Consider the following 20,342-nt stretch of genomic DNA (forward strand, 5'->3'; position numbering starts at 1 on the left):
GTTAACACATCGCGCGTCAAGGATAACGAACTCCTAACCCTATCTCTCTTACTTTTATCGCATTTTTGTTTTGTGTTTTGCTTGTGCTGAATTTATATTGCATATTAGAGCCTCTTGACCCTAATCACCCCCCCTCTAGGGTCCAACAATTGGTATCAGAGCTTGGTCTCTATATCAGTTTTTGGTTTAACAACCTTAGAGAAAAGATCTAATGGAGGCCTCTTTGAATATGCATATGTTGGAAGGACAATCCACCACTAGACCACCTCTCTTCACAGGGACCAATTTTGCTTATTGGAAGGCTAGGATGAGAATTTACCTTCGTTGCATTGATCTTGACATCCTAGGGCTTATAGAAAAGAAATATGTAGAGAAGTCCAAAGTTGAGAACATGTCCGATGATGAAAGGCACCTTGCCAATCTCAATGCTAAGGCCATGAACGCCTTAATCTGTGGTCTTTCCCCCAATGAATACAATAGGGTTTCCACGTGTGCAACCGCATACGAAATTTGGCAAAAATTATGTGTCACACATGAAGGAACACCCCAAGTTAAGGAATCTAAGATTAGTGGACTCATGCATGATTATGAGCTATTTAAAATGCTTCCTAATGAATCCATTGATGCTATGTTTTCCCGTTTTACTAATATCATCAATGAATTACATGGTCTAGATAAGCAATTATCCATTCAAGAGATGAACTACAAGATACTTCGCTCATTGACTCCGGCATGGGAGCCCAAGGCTACGGCCATTGAGGAAGCTCATGACCTCACTATCTTAGCTCTTGATAGTCTCATCGGAAAGCTCAAAGTGCATGAGAAGAAGCTCAAGGGGAAGGAGAAGGAGGAAGTGCCATCACGAGAAGTTGAGGAGCCGTCACCAAAGTTGAAGACCATAGCTCTCAAGGGAGCTAGTGACAACTCATCTTCGTCGTCGGAGAGTGAAGTTGATTTTTCTAGAGAAGTGGCTCATCTCTCTAGAAGAATCTCTAGACTTATAAAAATGAACAAAAAATTTAACCCTCGATCTAACAACAAGTTTTCCTCTCGTGTAGGTAAATGTTTTGAGTGCAATGAACCGGGTCACATCGCTAAGGATTGCCCCAAGCTCAAAGAAAAGTACATGAAGTACAAGAAGAAGAAGGCTATGTATGCCGGATGGGAAGAATCCGAACCAAGTGACTCGGATAGTGATGAAGAAGGAGCCAAACTTGCTCTTCATGACCCAAATGTTTGTTTCATGGCAAATGAACATGAGGTAATATCCGAGGCCGAAAGTGAATCTTTTTATATGCAATGTGACATAGCTATGGCTTTAGAAGAGTTGAACTTTGAATTTAAAAGAATGTCTAAAGAATACTCTTCTTTCAAAAAATTGCATGCCTCTTGTGATATTAAGCTAGAACAACTAACAACCTCTCTTGCTCTAAAAGATGAATTGCTTGGAGATCTCGATTTTGAGAACAAGCAATTAAGATCAAAGATTGAAAGACTAGAAATTGAGGGTTGTAGGACTAGACCCACTCATGCTTATGCCAACTACAATCACCATGGTAGAAATAGGTTTCATGGTTCTAACATTCGTACATACAAAAGAAATTTTGTATGCACCTATTGTATGAGACATGGACACATTTCTACTCATTGTAGAATTAAAGACAATGAAGATTTTTATGGTTTGATATGGGTACCCAAAGGTACCAAAACTACTAACCACCAAGGACCCAAGACATGGGTACCTAAAGCTACTACACCTTCATCTTCTTCTTTTGTAGGGAACGTCACGGCAACGACGTAAGGAGATGTGGTACCTTGATAGTGGTTGCTCACATCATATGACGGGCAACAAAGAGTTATTTGCAACCCTATCAAGGATTGAAGGAGGCAATGTCTCCTTCGGTGGTGGTGAGAAAGGTAAAATCATTGGTATCGGTTCTATTGGTAAGAAACCCTCACCCATTATTGAAGATGTTTATTTAGTAAATGGCTTGAATCATAATCTTCTTAGCATTAGCCAATTAAGTGATAAAGGTTTTGATATTTCTTTTAAACCGGATAAATGCATCATTAGTATGGATGGAAAAATTGTTTTTATTGCAAATCGCAAGTCTAATGTTTACATTTTTGAGATGAATGAGTTAGTGAATCAAGATGTGAAGTGTCTTGCGGCAATTGATGAAAATCCTTGGATTTGGCACAAGAGACTTGGACATGCAAATATGGAGTTAATATCAAAATTGTCTAAGAAGAATCTTGTGAAAGGGCTACCTAGCTTGCACTTCATAAAAGATACAATTTGTGAGGATTGTGCCAAAGGTAAACAAACAAAGTCTTCTTTCAAATCCATCCATGAGGTATCGACTTCTAAACCCTTGCAATTACTTCATCTTGATTTATTTGGTCCTATGCGTGTTACCTCTCTTGGAGGCAAACACTATGTTTTTGTGATTATTGATGATTTTTCTCGTTTTACATGGACAATATTTCTTGCTAAGAAAAATGATTGTTTTGAAGAATTTGCTAATCATGTTAAAAGAATTGAAAATGAAAAGGATTTGAAAGTTGTTAAAATAAGAAGTGATCATGGTGGTGAATTTCAAAATGAATTTTTCTATGATTTTTGTGCTCATCATGGTATAACTCATATGTTTTCCGCTCCTAGAACACCACAACAAAATGGTGTTGTTGAACGGAAAAATCGTACCATACAAGAGATGGCACGCACTATGTTAAACTCATTTGATTTACCAAAATATTTTTGGGCGGAAGCCGTCAATACGGCTTGCCCTGTTTTAAATCGTGTTTTGATTAGACCAAAGCTTAAGAAAACTCCTTATGAACTTTATTATGGAAAAACTCCTTTCATTGGTTATTTTCGTGTCTTTGGTTGCAAATGCTTTATTTTAAATACAAAAGATCACCATGATAAATTTGATTCCAAAATTGATGTTGGTATTTTCTTGGGTTATGCACCTCGAAGTAAGGCTTATAGGGTCTTCAATAAACGAAGCCTCGTTGTTGAAGAGTCTATAAACGTTACTTTTGATGAGACTAATGTTGGCTCTCAAGTTGTGTTGCCTAGGAAAGATGATGATGATGATATTGAGGGAGGATTGGACTTGTTGCAAATCAATGACACTCCCTCTATAGAAGTTCAAAAGGATGTGGATAGCACAAACGCTCAAGATCAAGTTGAACCACCTAAAGCTTGGAAATTCACATCAAATCATCCAAAGGAACAAATCATTGGGAGCCCTTCAAAAGGAGTTATAACTCGCTCAAAAGCCTTGAGTGAATGTGGTAATGTTGCATTTCTATCTCAACTAGAACCTAAAAAGGTTAATGATGCTTTAAATGATGAGTTTTGGGTTTTGGCTATGCATGAAGAATTAAACAATTTTCAAAGAAATGAAGTTTGGAAGTTAGTTCCTAGACCTAACAATGCTAGTGTTATTGGTACAAAATGGGTTTTTAGAAACAAACTTGATGAACATGGCATTGTAACTAGAAATAAAGCACGTTTGGTTGCCCAAGGATACAATCAAGAGGAGGGCATAGACTATGATGAAACCTTTGCACCGGTTGCAAGGTTGGAATCTATTAGGATGTTTTTGGCATTTGCTAGTTTTAAAAATTTCAAACTATTTCAAATGGATGTCAAAAGTGCTTTCTTAAATGGTTTTATAGAAGAGGAAGTGTATGTTGAGCAACCCCCCGGTTTTATAGATCATGCTTTTCCTAATCATGTTTACCGGGTACAAAAAGCTTTATATGGGTTGAAACAAGCTCCTAGGGCTTGGTATGCTCGCCTCTCTAGTTTTCTTATTGAAAATGGTTTTTCAAAAGGAACAATTGATAACACACTTTTTGTGAGAAAAAGGAAAAATGATTTCATTTTGGTTCAAATATATGTGGATGACATTATTTTTGGTGCTACTAATGAATCCTTGTGCAAGGAATTTTCTAAAGTTATGCAGGATCATTTTGAAATGAGTATGATGGGAGAGCTTACATTCTTTCTCGGGCTCCAAGTCAAGCAAACTAAGGATGGGATCTTCATTTCACAAAGCAAGTATGCGAAGGAATTGGTGAAGAAATTCAAGTTGGAGAATTCTAAGCATGCGCCTACTCCCATGAGTACTAGTGTTAAGCTTGATGCGGATGAGAGTGGTGAAGATGTGGACCAAAAACTATACCGAGGTATGATAGGTAGTCTTCTTTATCTCACCGCTAGTAGACCCGACATCATGTTTAGTGTATGTGCATGTGCACGTTTTCAAGCTTCTCCAAAAGCATCTCATTTAATTGCGGTTAAAAGGATCATTAAGTATGTTAATGGAACTTTTAACCTTGGCTTATTTTATCCAAAAAGCACCACTTTTGATTTATATGGTTTTTGTGATGCCGACTTTGCCGGATGTAAGGTAGATCGCAAGAGTACTAGTGGAACATGCCAATTCTTAGGAAATTCCCTTGTTTCTTGGGCTTCCAAGAAACAAAATTGTGTTGCATTGTCCACTACGGAAGCGGAATACATTGCCGCCGGCTTATGTTGTGCTCAAGTCTTATGGATGAAACAAAGCCTAGTTGACTATGATTTGAATTTTCAAAATATTAAAATCTTTTGTGATAACACAAGTGCTATAAATATTTCCAAAAATTCGGTTTTGCATTCTATAACTAAACATATTGATGTATGCCATCATTTCTTACGCGATCATGTAGAAAGACAAGATGTATCCCTAGTATTTGTTGACACCAAATCTCAACTAGCGGATATATTTACTAAGCCTCTTGGAGAGGATGATTTTTGTCGCATAAGAAATGGTTTGGGTTTATGCACTATGTGAACGTTCTACATTGCTTGCTTGACTAGTTGTATTTTGCATTTAGTATTTCTCTTTACCCCATTTTTGATGGTGACAAAGGGGGAGAGAAATCTCCTCATTTGTTGCATATATTTAGGGGGAGCTCATAGATAGGGGGAGCACCTATCTATAAGCTATCTTATTTTTGCTCTTATATAATGGTTGGTTGTCATCATCAAAAAGGGGGAGATTGTTAGCCCTTATGTTTTGATGATGTTCTTACAACCACCATTATCGGTACTAATGGCTTATTGAGTATAAATGTAATAAACTCATTTGTCAAGCTCGTTAGTGCCATTAATGGAGGATGGATGGAATATATGCTACAACGAAGATATCCAAAGGAGGAGGAGGCCAAGAGATGAAGCAACGTTATTTCAAGAACGACAAATTCGATCAAAAGCTTCATCCGATTCAAGCTATATCAAAGCTCAAGTATATTGCTCTCTATATGAGGATATTAGCTTTCTTTTGTTTTTCTCTCTAGTCGTCGGTCGACCGGTACGGTCGACCGAAATTTCAATCTTTAAATCGGTCGACCGCGCCGGTCGACCGATGAGTCTCTGCTTGTTTTCCATATTTTCCTTAGCTGCTCGCGGTCGACCGAACTTTTCGGTCGGTCGACCGAAGCACTTTTTCGATCGACCGAAGGCTTTTTCCGGTCGACCGAAATTCTCTTCGGTCAACCGGATTTTGTCTTTGGTCAGCCGCGACTTTTTTAAACGGTCATTTACATCGAACACTGTGCTTTCACTTGTTAGTGATTGGCACAGTCTGTGATGAGGGTCTGAAGAAGAGATTATTATCTCATTTGGGAAGATTGGGTTTTGTTTTAAAATAATTTAAACTTTTCTATAAAAACCCCCCAGACCTCTTCTTCTTCCTAAGCCCTAACGTTTTGAAAACCAGAGAGCTTTCTGTTTTCCTGAGAAAAATTTTCAAAGTCTGTTTTCTCTCTGTTTCAAGTGTGATTCACCTCCCAGCTCCAGTATACCTTCTCTTTGCTATAGGGGCTGTGTAAAGAGAGGTTCTTTCACTGTTTCTTCTGCTGTGTGAGTGAGATCTGTTGAGATCAACTGTGAGGGAGAGTGATCTGTGAGATCAAACTGTGTAGTGAGAGAGATCTGTGGAGATCGATGTGTAGATGAAGTTCCGGCTTCCAAACCGGGTGTGTAGTGGATTTCTCCTCGAGAGTGGGGAGCGGGGACGTAGGCCAGAGGGCCGAACCTCGTTAACACATCGCGCGTCAAGGATAACGAACTCCTAACTCTATCTCTCTTTCTTTTATCGCATTACTGTTTTGTGGTTTGCTTGTACTGTTTTTTAATTGCATATTAGAGCCTCTTGACCCTAATCACCCCCCCCCTCTAGGGTCCAACAGTCGAATCGTCCAGAAAGGGAAAAGAACCTGCTCGCTTAGCTGATAGTGAAGAAGATTTTGAGACTGACGAGACCGAAACTTCCGAGAGGGCGGATGAGATTGGATCAAGTTCTGAAGCAACTGAAGAGGAGATGACTGGTCTTTCAGACTCTTTCTTTGAAAGAGGATATGTAAACCCTTCTGTTACTCACAGGGCTCAACATACTGATCCAGCTCGACCCCAAGAGGCTCCGAAAAGAAGGAGAGAGAGGGTCATTATGACGCAACCCAATCGGATGACGGTAGAGGTCCTTAGTGGAGATGAAGAGGAAGAAGAAGATACAATGTCTCTCATTCGTAAACAAAGATCTCAGTCCTCAAGTCAAACTCAAACTCAAATCCCTCCGAAAACTGAGTTGCGCACCAAGTATCGTCACGAAAGATCCAGGGTTCAAGATGAAGCACATCCACTAAAAAGACGGAAGAAGGCCGTCTCTAAACCACGTGTTCGTCTTCCTGCTTTAGAGGAGACATCCGCGTACAGTGTTTCTTCGGACGAACAAGGTAACAATCCATCTTCATTTTCACTTTATTGCTCTTATATTTCTTAACACTCGGACTTATCTCGTGCTTATTTTCTGTAGGGAGTCAAGAAGAGGGAGAATTTCAGGCTGACGCTGCTTCTCCCGGCGGTATGGAAGCTAAGGAACCCGGCTTCGTTCAACAAATAATGACGAAATTGCTGGTGTTCCAATAACTTCTGACGTTAACCCATCAGCTTCAAACACAGGTACTGATCTTTTTCCGTTTAGAAGACAATTTTGAAAGATGAATGAGTCGGAACGTGTGCCTCTTCTAATGACTTGTGCACTTCGTCTCCTTTTAGTTAAACTAAAAGAAGCGGGTACAAGTAGTGGAGCTCTCGAATCCGTCCCGATTAACGAATGTAAAACTAATCTCCATTTTGTGTAAATTCGTCTAAGTATATATGTTACTTATGGCCCAACACATTCTGCAGACGCCATAATAGGTGAATCAGCTGGGGGAGAAATCATTCATGCAACTGAAGTCGAGGATTTTAACGAGCACAATCTCGATCTCAATCTCTCAGAGGGTGACCATCGGTATATCTCCGATTTATTATTGGGGAAAACTCCTGGTGCAGCCACAGGATCGTCTGTTGGAGTTGGTCCAACCGAAGTGGGTCCTTCTGAGAGTAAGGCCTTTATTCCATAATATCTATATTTTTTATTCAACTTTGACTGATCATATAAGTGTTCGAATTATAGGACCGGTTACCGAGACCGATACTGCTATAATCATTGAAACGTCTAACCAGTCTGAGGGTCGTGGCTTCTTGTCACGGGCAGGAACCGAGGTTGTCCTTCAATCGTCAATTCCTGAATCTCAACCTCTTACTCCTTTAGACTCGATGATGATAGAAGCTACTGCCACTCCCCAAATTAGTCTCATTGCAACAAAAGTGAGACTAACCAAAGAAGTTGGTACGTCACCCGCTGCTGCATCTAGGATTGGTGAGTTTCATCAATTGTTCGTTATAAACTTCTGATTAATACTCCAACATACTCATTGTGATGTTCTTGTTTGTAGAATCATCTTCCGGGAGACTTGTTGACTTGGACCCAAAGATATCTGAGATCTCAGTTGAACAATCATCGGATGCAGCGAGTCTACCAACAAATGTTATTCCTGAACAACCTTTGGTTGTTGTAGAGCCTACTACGGCGCCGACAAACCAAGGTAACCAAGTTGTGGAATCTTCTAGTAAACTTGGTATATTTTCGTTCGTTGCCATGTACCAACGTATATATTTTATACTTATTTTGTTTGTTCTCTTTGTAGCTCCTTCATCCTTGTCTGATCGTATTCAAGTTCTATTAGCAGATGAAGACCCGGATAAATCTATCATTTGCTCTGATCTTTAAATCTTCGTATCTTTCTTAAATACTATGGTTGATCGAATCATCCTCAAAGGATCACCTTTCGAGCATTTTAGGAGATCTCTCGACCGCAATGTATTAGGAATTAGAGAAGATGGTTATGCTGAATTAGCCGATTCGATCGAAGCTTACTTAGTCGACCTTAAACAAAACATCGAACACTTGAAGGGTCTTCATACCGATGGCGCGCCTTCTTATATTGCTTCTCGAATGGACTTGAGGCTACATGTGTGGCGTGATTTTCAAAAATCAGCTGAATCCGAGCTTCAAAAGTTAAGAACTCGCATTAATCAAATCAGGGTGAGCGTTGCCAAGAAGACACAAACCAAGATTGACCTGTATCAGGATTTAGAGTCGGGTCGAGCCGAGATAGCCTGCTTGAAGGAGCAATTGGCAAAGGCTGATGATGCTCAGGAGATTTTAGAATCCGATTTGGCAGAAATAACTCAAGTTGAGGAAAACCTATTTTAGCAACTGAATCTTCAGGATAAGATACTCGCTAAAAAAGAACAAGAAGCCGCCAAACTTCAAAGTGTTGACGAAGAAGCTTTCAAGGTTAAATTGATAGCTGAGCTTGAACATGCTTATACGACAGAACTCTCCAAGCTTGAAGATCAAATTCGTAGTTATAAGCTATTGTAATTTGGGAACTTGTAATTCTGCTTGAATATTTTTGATGAATATATTGAATTCTCCTTTTTTTACTTATTGAAATTTTTTATTATGATTACTCATTCTTATTTTAGAATAAATAACCACAATACTCATAGGATTTTTGGCAAACCCCAGCCCTTAACGGATTTGATGTGCCTTTACCGACTACCGTTTGAGTTAGGCTAGTATGTGAATTATCTAAATCCGTTTCACATATAACGTTAGGCTAAAAGGATTAAACTTTCTTAGACTTTGAACTACAATATTAAATATGTAGGCTACATGTGTTAGATGTAGGCTTATCTCTAATAAGGAGACTTTGAACTACAATATTAAATATGTAGGCTACATGTGTTAGATGTAGGCTTATCTCTAATAAGGGATAGAGATAATATCCCCCATGCATATGTAGGCTACATGTGTTAGATGTAGGCTTATCTCTAATAAGGGATAGAGATAATATCCCCCATGCGTGAATGACATGGATTTTGAAATGTAAGTAGGTTACACTTCCTAGGTAGGAAAATGAACCGAAAATTAGAAAGAAGGAATTGGATATTCTATTTCTCAATCTCTTGTTTGTTGGTAGAGATAAACCTAAAATCGGAGAGGAAAAATTTTATATTCTATCTCTTGGTCTCTTGTTTGTTGGTAGAGACAGACCCAAAATCGGAGAGGAAAAATTTTATATTCCATCTCCTGATCTCTTGTTTGTTAGTAGAGATAAACCCAAAATAAGAGAAGAAGGATTTTATATTCTATCTCATGGTCTATTGTTTGTTGGTAGAGATGGACCTAAAATCGGAGAGGAAGAATTTTATATTCTATCTCCTAGTCTTTTGTTTGTTGGTAGAGATGGACCCGAAATCGGAGAGGAAGAATTTTATATTCTATCTCCTGGTGCAAAGGAAACTCAAATTGGAATCTCCACTTAGAGAATCTGGACCGGTTTGAATAATCCTAACTGTTATAAGGTTTGATTATTTAACTTGAAAGTGAACTTCTCGTTTGTGGAATGAATCGAGAGGAGATTTTTGTTGTGGCCCTAACTGTAGGAAGGTTTAACCGAGTGGGAATTGAGACAATTTTACCTTTAATAAGCTAAATTGTTCAAATGGAATTGAGTTCCTTTCATTTATCGAAAGGGGGTCTCAGTTTCAAAAGTGCTCCTCTCGTAAATGATAGGAATCGAGAGGGGATTTTGGTTTTGGTCCTAACTGTAGGAAGGTTTGACCAAATGAGAAATGGGAGCATGGTACGAGTAACGATGGAAATGTTGACTTGCACTCATCACTAAGTGGGAGTTTTTGATGTCAAACAAAAAGATTTGACATAAAAGGATTCGTTGATCGCTACGGGTCAACAAACCGAACTTTTTGAATATTGTATCATAACTTCAACATTGGGAGTGTTAATAAACATAGATATGATGAGAGTTTGAAGGTTTTTAAATCATGCCGGATTTTGGTGGATCCATCGTCGATTAATTCGATCGACGAATGGTTTTGTGGTGCGGGGCTACGAATCATCGAGTTCCCCTCCTCCACAATCGCATTGTGGGGGATTTTGTGAGGAAAGACCAACTGTATTTTGTCGTTGAATCTCATCTCAAAAAAATCTTGGAAAGTCACAATGGAAGATTCTCAATTACCTTGGAAGCAATTAGATAACCCACAGTAAAAGAATCTTAATCATTTTCATAATAATTAAGAATGGATTATTCAAATGATTAGTTTCTATTTAGAACAATCAACTGATCTCGGGTTATCGTAAAATATCCTACACAGGATTGTATAGGAACTTCCCGTTTTACATAGGTTATTATGAACATACTACGGATAGTACTTCTTCAGGAACTTCCCATTTATTAGCATCATTAATTTGTTACCATCCTGGGTGATCAGGCGATACACATCGTTTGAATGGACTGTTTCTATTACAAACGGTCATTCCCATTTGGGTTGGAATTTTTATTTCTTCTTGGAATTGAGAATCATGGGTCTCCGAATGGCAAGAACCAGATCTCCTTCCTTAAAGCTTCATCGTCGAACCTTTTTATCGAAAGCTCGAGAAATTCTAGCCTGATAAAACTCGATCTGTTATTGAGCTTCCAAGCGCTTTTTATCTAACATCTCTAATTCTTCGAGACGTTTCTGGTGATGTTCTTCCGTCGTCATTCCCGTTACGAGAGCGATACGGAGAGAGTGAATTTGTATTTCTAAAGGCAGGACAGCTTTGCATCCATATGTTAAGGAGTATGGGGTTGCTCCAGTTGGCGTGCGGACAGTTGTACGATAAGCCCACAGGGCTTCACCGAGTTTATCGTCCCAATCCCGCTTATTGACTTTCACAAGTTTTACCAAAATCTTGATAATAGTCTTGTTAAAAGCTTCGACTAATCCATTAGCTGTGGGATTATAAGCCATCGACGAAACATCCTTAATTCTAAATTTACCAGAGAATTTAATAAATGCATTGCTGACGAATTGAGGACCATTGTCATGTACTATTCACCTTGAGACACCATATTGATATATAATATGGTGTTTAATGAATTTGATAACATCACTCGTCTTTACTTCTTTGAGTGGAACTACTTCTGCCTATTTCGAGAAGTAATCGGTGATTACGAGAATAAAACGGTCACCTTTAACCGAAGACGGGAAAATAGGACCCACAATATCCATTCCCCAAGTTTCAAATGGCCACGACGTCGCTGATGGGTGCAAATGTTCCGGAGGCTGGTGCATATAATTTGCATGTATTTGACACACCTGGCATCGTCGGGCATAATCTACCGCGTCTTTTACCATGGTAGGCCAATAGTATCCCATCCTTCTAAGTCGATCACAGAGTTTGGGGCCGGGCTGATGTGCACCACACGTACCGTCGTGCGATTCTTTGAGTGCCTGTTCCGCCTCTCTATTGGATAGATAACGGAGTAATAGACCATCGTACGAACGTTGATACAACATTTGTGTTGTAGCGTTATAGTAAAATCTTGGTGCTCTTTGCTGAATCGAATCCCTTTCTCTTACATCTTCAGGTAAGATACCATGTAGGACATAATCGATGATAGGAAAACGCCAATTTTGATCTTTGGGTTCAACTCTCGTTGAGTGTGCTTCTTTGATAATCGAATCATAGATTGGAATAATAAGCTGGTGAGTTCTCACCGTAATTAATTGTTCTATTTTGGAAGGCTGAGCCAAAGATACCGACAATGCTGCCAATACGTCTGCATATGCATTTTGGAGATGTGGAACGTACTCGATGAAAAATTCTTCAAACGAGTTTGCTATCTCGATGGTGGTATGGAATTAGATCTTGATTTCTGACTTCATACTCTCCTCGTATCTGGTTAACTACCAATTAAGAAACACCAAAAGCTTTAAGGTATTCGACCCCCAGCTCTTTGGCAAAATTAAGTGCAATTATTAATGCATTGTACTCAGCCACGTTATTAGAGCATGGTTCGGTCAACGAGTATGCTCTAGGCAAGACATGCTTTTCCGGAAAAACTAAAACGACCCCACTCCTGAGGAAATTTTAGAATATCCGGGTGCGCTCGCCACGTTGGTTGCTCGGGAAGCCCCATCGAAGTATAACTGCCACACTTGTTGATGTGACGTAGTATTAACTTCGTGAGTTTCATCCGGCAAATCGTCGTACAACTCGGCTATAACTTTTGTAGGATTTATCGCCAAAAGATCGCAAATAGCTTGTCCCTTAACTAATTTTTGCTATTTGAAATGCAAATCGTATTGGGATAAGAGTAAGGCCCACCTGGCTAAACACCAATTTATAGAGGCCGGTTGGGTCATGAATACTCGAATTAGGTTTACATTGGAAATGACATAAATTGTTTGTCCAACTAAATAATATCGTATTTTTTGGATTGCGAATACTAAGGTGAGGCATTCTTTCTCGATCATCGGATAACGAGATTCGGCTCCGACCAATGTACGACTTAGATAATACACAGCTTGTTCATGACCGTTATCGTCGTCTTGTGCGAGCAATGCACTTAACGAATGACTCATCGCTTTGACGTAAATAAAAAACGATCTGCCCGATTTTGGTGTAATGAGAATAGGTGGATTCGCTAGATATGTTTTAATATCCTCGAACACCTTTTTACATGCTTCATCCCAAATGAACGATACACCTTTCTTCGTGAGTTTAGAGAACGGTTGATATTTTCCGGACAGGTTCGATATAAACCGACGGATATATGCCAATCGACCTTGCAGCCCTCTGAGTTCTTTAAGATTCCTCGGGGGTTGTAGTTCATGTATCGTCTTCACCTTATCAGGATCGATGTGAATACCTTTTGTAGTGACGACGAACCTAAGAAATTTACCACTGGACATTCCAAGGAAGGATTTAGTCGGGTTCATCTTTAACTGATGAGTCCTCATAAGACCGAACATCGTCTTCAAATCGTTAATGTGGTTGTTTTTATCACGGCTTTTAACAACCAGGTCATCAACGTAGCATTCAACGGTCTTCCGAAGGTGCTCTTGAAAGATCTTCGTCATTGCTCATTGGTATGTGGCGCCGACGTTCTTCAAACCAAAAGGCATAACAGTGTAACAGAAGACACCAAGGGGTGTTCTGAATGCAGTATGTTTCTCATCGTCTGGGTGCATCTTGATCTGATTATATCCAGAAAATCCATCCATAAATGATATTCTCTCGAACCCGCATGTGTTGTCAATAATGACATCTGTAATTGGTAGAGGAAAGTCGTCTTTAGGGCAGGCTGTATTCAGATCTCTAAAGTCAATACAGATTCTGAGTAGAGGAAAGTCGTCTTTAGGGCAGGCTGTATTCAGATCTCTAAAGTCAATACAGATTCTGATCTTTCCTTTCTTTTAAGGACTAGAACAATATTGAACAACCAATCAGGATGTTGTTCTTCTCTGACAAATCCTGAATCAATTAGTTTCTTGACTTCAGCTTTTATTGCCTCCATAATTTGTGAACGAAACCGTCTTTGTTGTTGCTTGACAGGTTTAACATCCGGTTTAATGTTAAGGTTGTGCATTGCCACATTTGGGTCAAGTCCCGACATATCTTCATAATTCCAAGCGAAAACATTGATATACTCTCTAATAAGGGCGATTAGTTCCTCTTTCTCATCCGGCGGAAGGTCGTCGCTAATAAATATAGGTTTCAGATTAATTTCATCATCCATATTAACTTGGACTACTCTATCCTCAGTAGGAGGTTCTCTTTGTTCAAATCAATCGCCGTATTGAATATTCATGTAATGTACCCAGGGATCTTCTCAAGTGGATAATGTTAGACCCTAGGGGGGTGATTAGGGTCTTATGCTAATCTAATCCCGATTAAAAGCTAATTAAAATAATATTAATTAATTTGTTCTTGCAAGAATGATATGAGATAGATATGAATAAGAACAATAAGAATATGCACAAATAATATATAAGCCAAGCAAAACACAAACACACGATATGTTTACGAGGTTCGGTCACCACGACCTATGTCCCCACTCCTCACATCGAGGAGATATCCATTATCACAATCCGGTTTGGAAGCCGGAACTTCTACACACTCGGTTTACAAGATCACCGAAAACTCTCACACTACACAAACACTATGTAATCACACTTTATACACTAAGTATAGGAACCTAGCTCGTGTCCTCCTCCTCCTCAAGTGCTCGGATGCAACCTCTCCCTAGGTTCGTCAACCGACGCCGCTCCTATTGGATTTGACCCCATCTCTCGCCTCACACTTCTCTCGGTGTACAAGTGTATTATAAGTAATACTCACAAAAGAAGATTAAATACAATGGTTTGTTCTCAAATAACAAGTGAGAACACAATGAAGCCCACACTCACTAAATCACACCCCACAACCCACACTATATAGTATGAAAATATTAAGCTCAATATTGTGTGTGTGATAACAGTGAATGAAAAATAATACAACTCAATAAATATAGCTAATGAAATGAAAATGAAATAGTAAGCTATATAAGAGTTTAGAAAAATTCTCAAACAAGAAGAACAGTAGATGATGATTCCAATAGGATTTGAAAGCCACTTCTTGTTGTAGGAAAATTTCTTTTGAAACAGACTGATAAAATCAGCTTAAACAGCTCTTTTAAACACTCTTAATATTTTGTTAAACACAAAACTTGGATCAGTAAAAGAGAGGAGCAATGGGGTATTTATACCCTCTTAAATATCAGCCAAAAACCAACTTGAAAAGACTGAAAAACCCCCAGAGAGCCGTTGTGAAAATAGCCGTTAAAAACCAATGATTAAATTGGCGGTCGACCGTGGAAATTTTTAAGGCTAGCGGTCGACCGCGAAACTCTCTGGTTGGATCATGGTTGACCATCACGGTCGACATCGGGCATATAAAATCCATGCTAAGAAAAATTGAACATGGCGGTCGACCGCAAACTGACACAGTCTAAAAAACCTGTTTTTGGCCAATTTTGAAAATACTTTAAAAATAGAAAATTAATTCCAAAAATAATAAAACTTTGGGGAAAGTTTCTAAATGATAAAATGAACATGTTAGAAAAGGAATTTTTGGAAAAATAATTTTTGTTTGTAAAAACACACTGTTTTTTAAAAGTGATTGTAAAACTTGTATTTTACGAATATGAAAATCTTGATATGACTCATAAATACGTATATATATCTCATGCATATATTATGTGTATATAATAAAGTATGAATGAGCTGTAAACATGAGATAAAATATATTGTAACGACGTTTGATGAAAAATCATTTATTTGGTAGAAAACGTCAAAAATCGTGTTAAGTGTACAAAAAATCATTTATTTGGTAGAAAACGTCAAAAATCGTGTTAAGTGTACATATATTGAGCTTAAATATAAACATACAATATATGTAAGTAAACTAAACTTATACCTAGGTAACTCCACACATAAGAACTTGATCTTTAACGCTTGATTGTTGTGTGTTGAAATACCTGTAAAGAGAAACATAAACACAAAACTAGAGAATATATTAGCGATAAATTGTTTGACAAATCATCATCAAAACTATAGGGTCAACAATCTCCCCCTTTTTGATGATGGCAAACAATTTATATATTAATATGAAATATATACTGATAAACCACATACAATATAAATTAAACATATAAACCACATCAAATATGAATTAAACTAATAAACCATATATATCATGAAACAAATATAAAAACCACACATTAGATTTTCTCCCCCTTTGACAACATCAAAAAGGGAAAAATATATAAATAGGAGCAATGCTCCCCCTGCATATAAGCACAGATAAAAAACAAGTATATGGCCAAAAGCTCCTCCTGTCAAATTGCATAAATGACATCTAAAGAGCATATATAGGAGCTAATCAATAATCATTTATACATAGCCATACACATTTAGAATCCAAAGAACGTATCATTAGCAACATATTATCACAAAACAAAGCATGAAAATTGTTTTCACCATACATAGTTCATAGAAAAGATAAACTAACACAATAGATCACAAATCATCACTTAAACACCAAAAAACTACATAGTTTTCCACAAACATAGTTTGTTCCACAATACTACAAACCATACACAAATGTTTCACAAAGACACATAGTTTTCCACACAAACATAGAGTTATTACAACTCAAAATAAAACATAAGTATCAACTCAAAATAGACATAAACATCACCAAAAGCATAGAATCCAACAAACTCCAATAAGCAACAAAGTCGATCACCACCATCATCATCAGAAGCATGGCCAGAGCCAGATCCTGAACCAGAGCTAGATGTAGATCCCTCAGTAGAGCCCTCCTCAGAGTCAGAACTGGAAGATGGATCCGGAATCCCTAGAGACTGACGCTGATAACTAAGAATGATCCTAACATCCCTCTGAATAGTTGAGACCTGAGTCTCAAGGTGATCCAAACGGGCACAGATATCAGAAGTGGAAGAGGAAGCTCTAGATGGAACAGTGGGATCAGATAAAGAGTCTGATAGTTGCATACGAGAGAGAGAGAGAGAGAGAGAGAGAGAGAGAGAGAGAGAGAGAGACTCTATCAAAAAAGCCCTTCTTGGGTTCAACTTTGGGTTCATGTGTGAGATCAACACCGAAGTGTTGAAGGATAAGGGTGATGAAGGAGCCAAAGGGTAGAAAATTGAAATGCTTAGATGCCATGTTTTTGAGAAAAACGTTTGCCCAATCTACTTTTATTTTGGCAAAAATAGCATATACAGCATTAATCTTGTCAGGAGCAAAATGATCAAAAATACCAGTTTTAGGAATCAGATTTTGAGCAATAATTCTAGCAATAAGTTTAGCATTGGGATTAAGAGAATTATTGTTCATCGGATAAGTACAACCGGGTTTAAACAAGAGGTTGTTCACAGCTAGATCATCATGCTCAATAGACATAAGCTCAACATCACCTGTCAGGATTTTAAGAATCCCCACAAGTTCATTGGCAGAAAAAGAAATAGCAACATTTTTAACGGATGTACTAATGGCCTGAAAACCGTCAGCAGAGGATGACACAGATAAGTTGACATAAAACAGATAAACCAGAAAAGGATAATAAGGAACTTTACGTTCCTCATCTAACAGCCTAGCCAACCCAACATTATGAAGAATTGTATGAGTGTCATACATGGCTAATTGATCAAATTTGATATATCTAGTAGGTAGGATTTTTAACTTACAAAGCTCCATATATTTATTAATTGATCAAATTTAATAATTATCAGGTTTTCCCTTCGGTACATAGGTAGGACGGGGTAGAACCCTGGCACCTTGACCAAAACGAAGACCTTCACCGAGCGAGAGGTAATATCCTTGCTTTCTCATGTAATCATTTGCTTGTAGACTATACCTAGAGAAATACTATTCGAGTCCTTCGTCATCTGAGTTGGTGTCCAAGAAGAGATCGGGAGTTGGGGATGATTCCCCTTTTCCGAAAATTATTTCTTTTTCACCCCTGTCTTCGTAGGTAGGATCACGGTTGTTCTGAATGAGTTTTGGATTTATTTTGTCGTCGTACAAGATGAACGAAGTGGCATGTATAGACTAGGGTCGTCATATAATTCTTGCATTATATTATCGAGACAACGTGAGTACTTTAAATCATCCTTTATTATTTCATCGGTAAGTTGCCAGTTACAACTTCATCCGACGATTCATCACCGTCAAGATCGATTATAAGAGATTTAATGTCATTTAGTACAAGACCTTCACAATAATCGAGCCTAGCTTCAGTATCAGCTTCTTCTCCGTTGTCCGTATCATGGGCCGATGGTTCAGTATCGGATTCAGTACCATAAAGAAGGGAGTCAGTAAAATAATTTTCTAACCCCTTAAATAGTTGCTTATCCACGACCACCGTCTTAACCTCATTGTTAGTGTCAACATATTTCAGACACTGATAGAGGATGGAGAGAACTATAAGATTACCGTGGATCCATGGGCGACCCAACAGTAAATTATAAGAAGTCTCTGCATCGATCACATAACAAGTGACCTCTGACTTCAAGTCTCTGAGTTGTTACTTCACCCAGATTTTTCCCAACGACCTTGACCCACTAGTATTAAATCCGTAAATGACGGTTCCTGTAGAGGCTAGCTTGTTGGTGGGGATTCCGAGGTGGTACATCAACCGAAGTGGTATGATGCTAACAGCGAAAACGAATCAACTTGAATCCGGTTGACAACGCTCGAGCCGATATATCCAGTGAAGTATAAAGGCCTATCATATTTTGAATTCTTGACTTGCATATCTTCTTTGATGAAAGAAATATAAGGAAATTTTGTGGCTGCCAAATTGCAGTGCTGAATCGACGACTCTGGTTCTTCGGGGGTTGGCTTAATCTGAGTGAGAAATACCTCAGAATCGGCCAAGGCTTCTTGTAAAGCTTCTCTGGTATCTTTTGAGAGGCGTAATAGCTCGTACATCGTGATCCTTGCTGGGATATTAGCTAACTGAGCCATGACGTCGAAACGATATGGAGAGTTTGAGCTTTCCGGTTTATCTCGTCCAATCGGTTGATTAAAATGAGACTACCTCGGAACTTGAACCTTTTTATGTTGGGGTTCTTTCTCCTTTTGCTTGGCAGCTTTCTGAGGCTTCTCGGTTGCTATGGGTGGACTTGTGACCACCCTTAACTCCGTCAAAGTCTTAGAAGGTACAGCTTTTACGACCCCCTGCTCAGCTAATTGTTCAGATGCGCTTGGGTAATTAAAGCGGTATTCATTTCCACTCCTAGTAGCAAAATATTATTGCTCCCCCTCGGAAAGTGGTAGAGCTGGGATTTCTTCATCATTCTTCTCAGGAATAGCCGAGGCTCCATAACAGGACTTCTCTTTTCCCTTACTTTTCAATTTCTTTTTAGACGCGGATGTCATTCATTGTTCATCTTCAAGCAGATCAAGATGAACCCAGAGGATTTCGCCATTTAGAGTTGTATGTGACACAAGTCCTTTTTGGCGCCGTTCGTGAGGATCATCGTTGATGGTTTTCATTTTAACCTTTGATATCAGTTCAGCTTGGAACTAGGATAAAGGAACTGAACCAAAACTAATAGATACCGCATTTGCATCTACTTTCTTCTCTTTTGGTTTCAGCATCACGATACCAACATCGATCAAAGATTGTATTTTGTCTTTTAAGACGAAACACGCCTTGGTAGGATGGTGGACTCTTCTGTGGTATGCATAATATTTCAGGTCGTTAGTCTTCTTCGCTTCTTCCTGATTTGTGACCGGTGGAAGTTTGATCTTGTTGTTATCCAAAAGATACTTGAAGATGACCGGTACTTCATCATCTTTAAAAGAGTATTCTTTCGGAAACCTGGGTTCTGAAGCTTTGGGCTGTCTCGGGGGTTGCTGATTCTGAGGTGGTACCAATTGGAAAGATGACTGTTGCGGTTATTATAGCGGCTGTTGTGACGTTTGATGAGCATCAACAACAGCTGCAGACCCTCTCCCTCTACCTCGAGGGTTAAAATTTTGTTTTTGGGGATTAGCTGGTGGTTGACCCCTTTCAAGCTTCTTCCTCTTGAGGAAACGTTCGGCTTGTTCCCCTCTCACTTTCAATTCTTTTCATGTTTTAGAAGGCACAACCCCCATGACTTCTAGCACGTCTAAAGACAAGTTATTATGACATGTCTGAAGAATAAACTCCTCTGTGAGTGGATCCCGACTGTTCACTGGCTTGTTCTGGAATCGCTTGACGAAGACATCAACTGACTCCCCATCTTTCTGCTTCTCGTCCAGCAAAGTGCCAATAAAGACCTCTGTATCATCGTCAAAGAAATTAGTTAGAAATAATCCTTCCATATCTTCCCAGCTATTGATACTTCCAGGCTTAAGACGTCGGTACCAATCGAAAGCAAGTCCACGAAGGGTGCCAACGAATGACCGGACCATCAAAGCTTTATTTTCGGATATTGCGCTGAGATGAGACTTGAAATAAATCAAGTGTTGAGTGGGTGAA

Source organism: Asparagus officinalis, chromosome 7, assembly GCF_001876935.1.
Source record: "Asparagus officinalis chromosome 7, Aspof.V1, whole genome shotgun sequence".
In the NCBI taxonomy this organism is placed as follows: Eukaryota; Viridiplantae; Streptophyta; class Magnoliopsida; order Asparagales; family Asparagaceae; genus Asparagus; species Asparagus officinalis.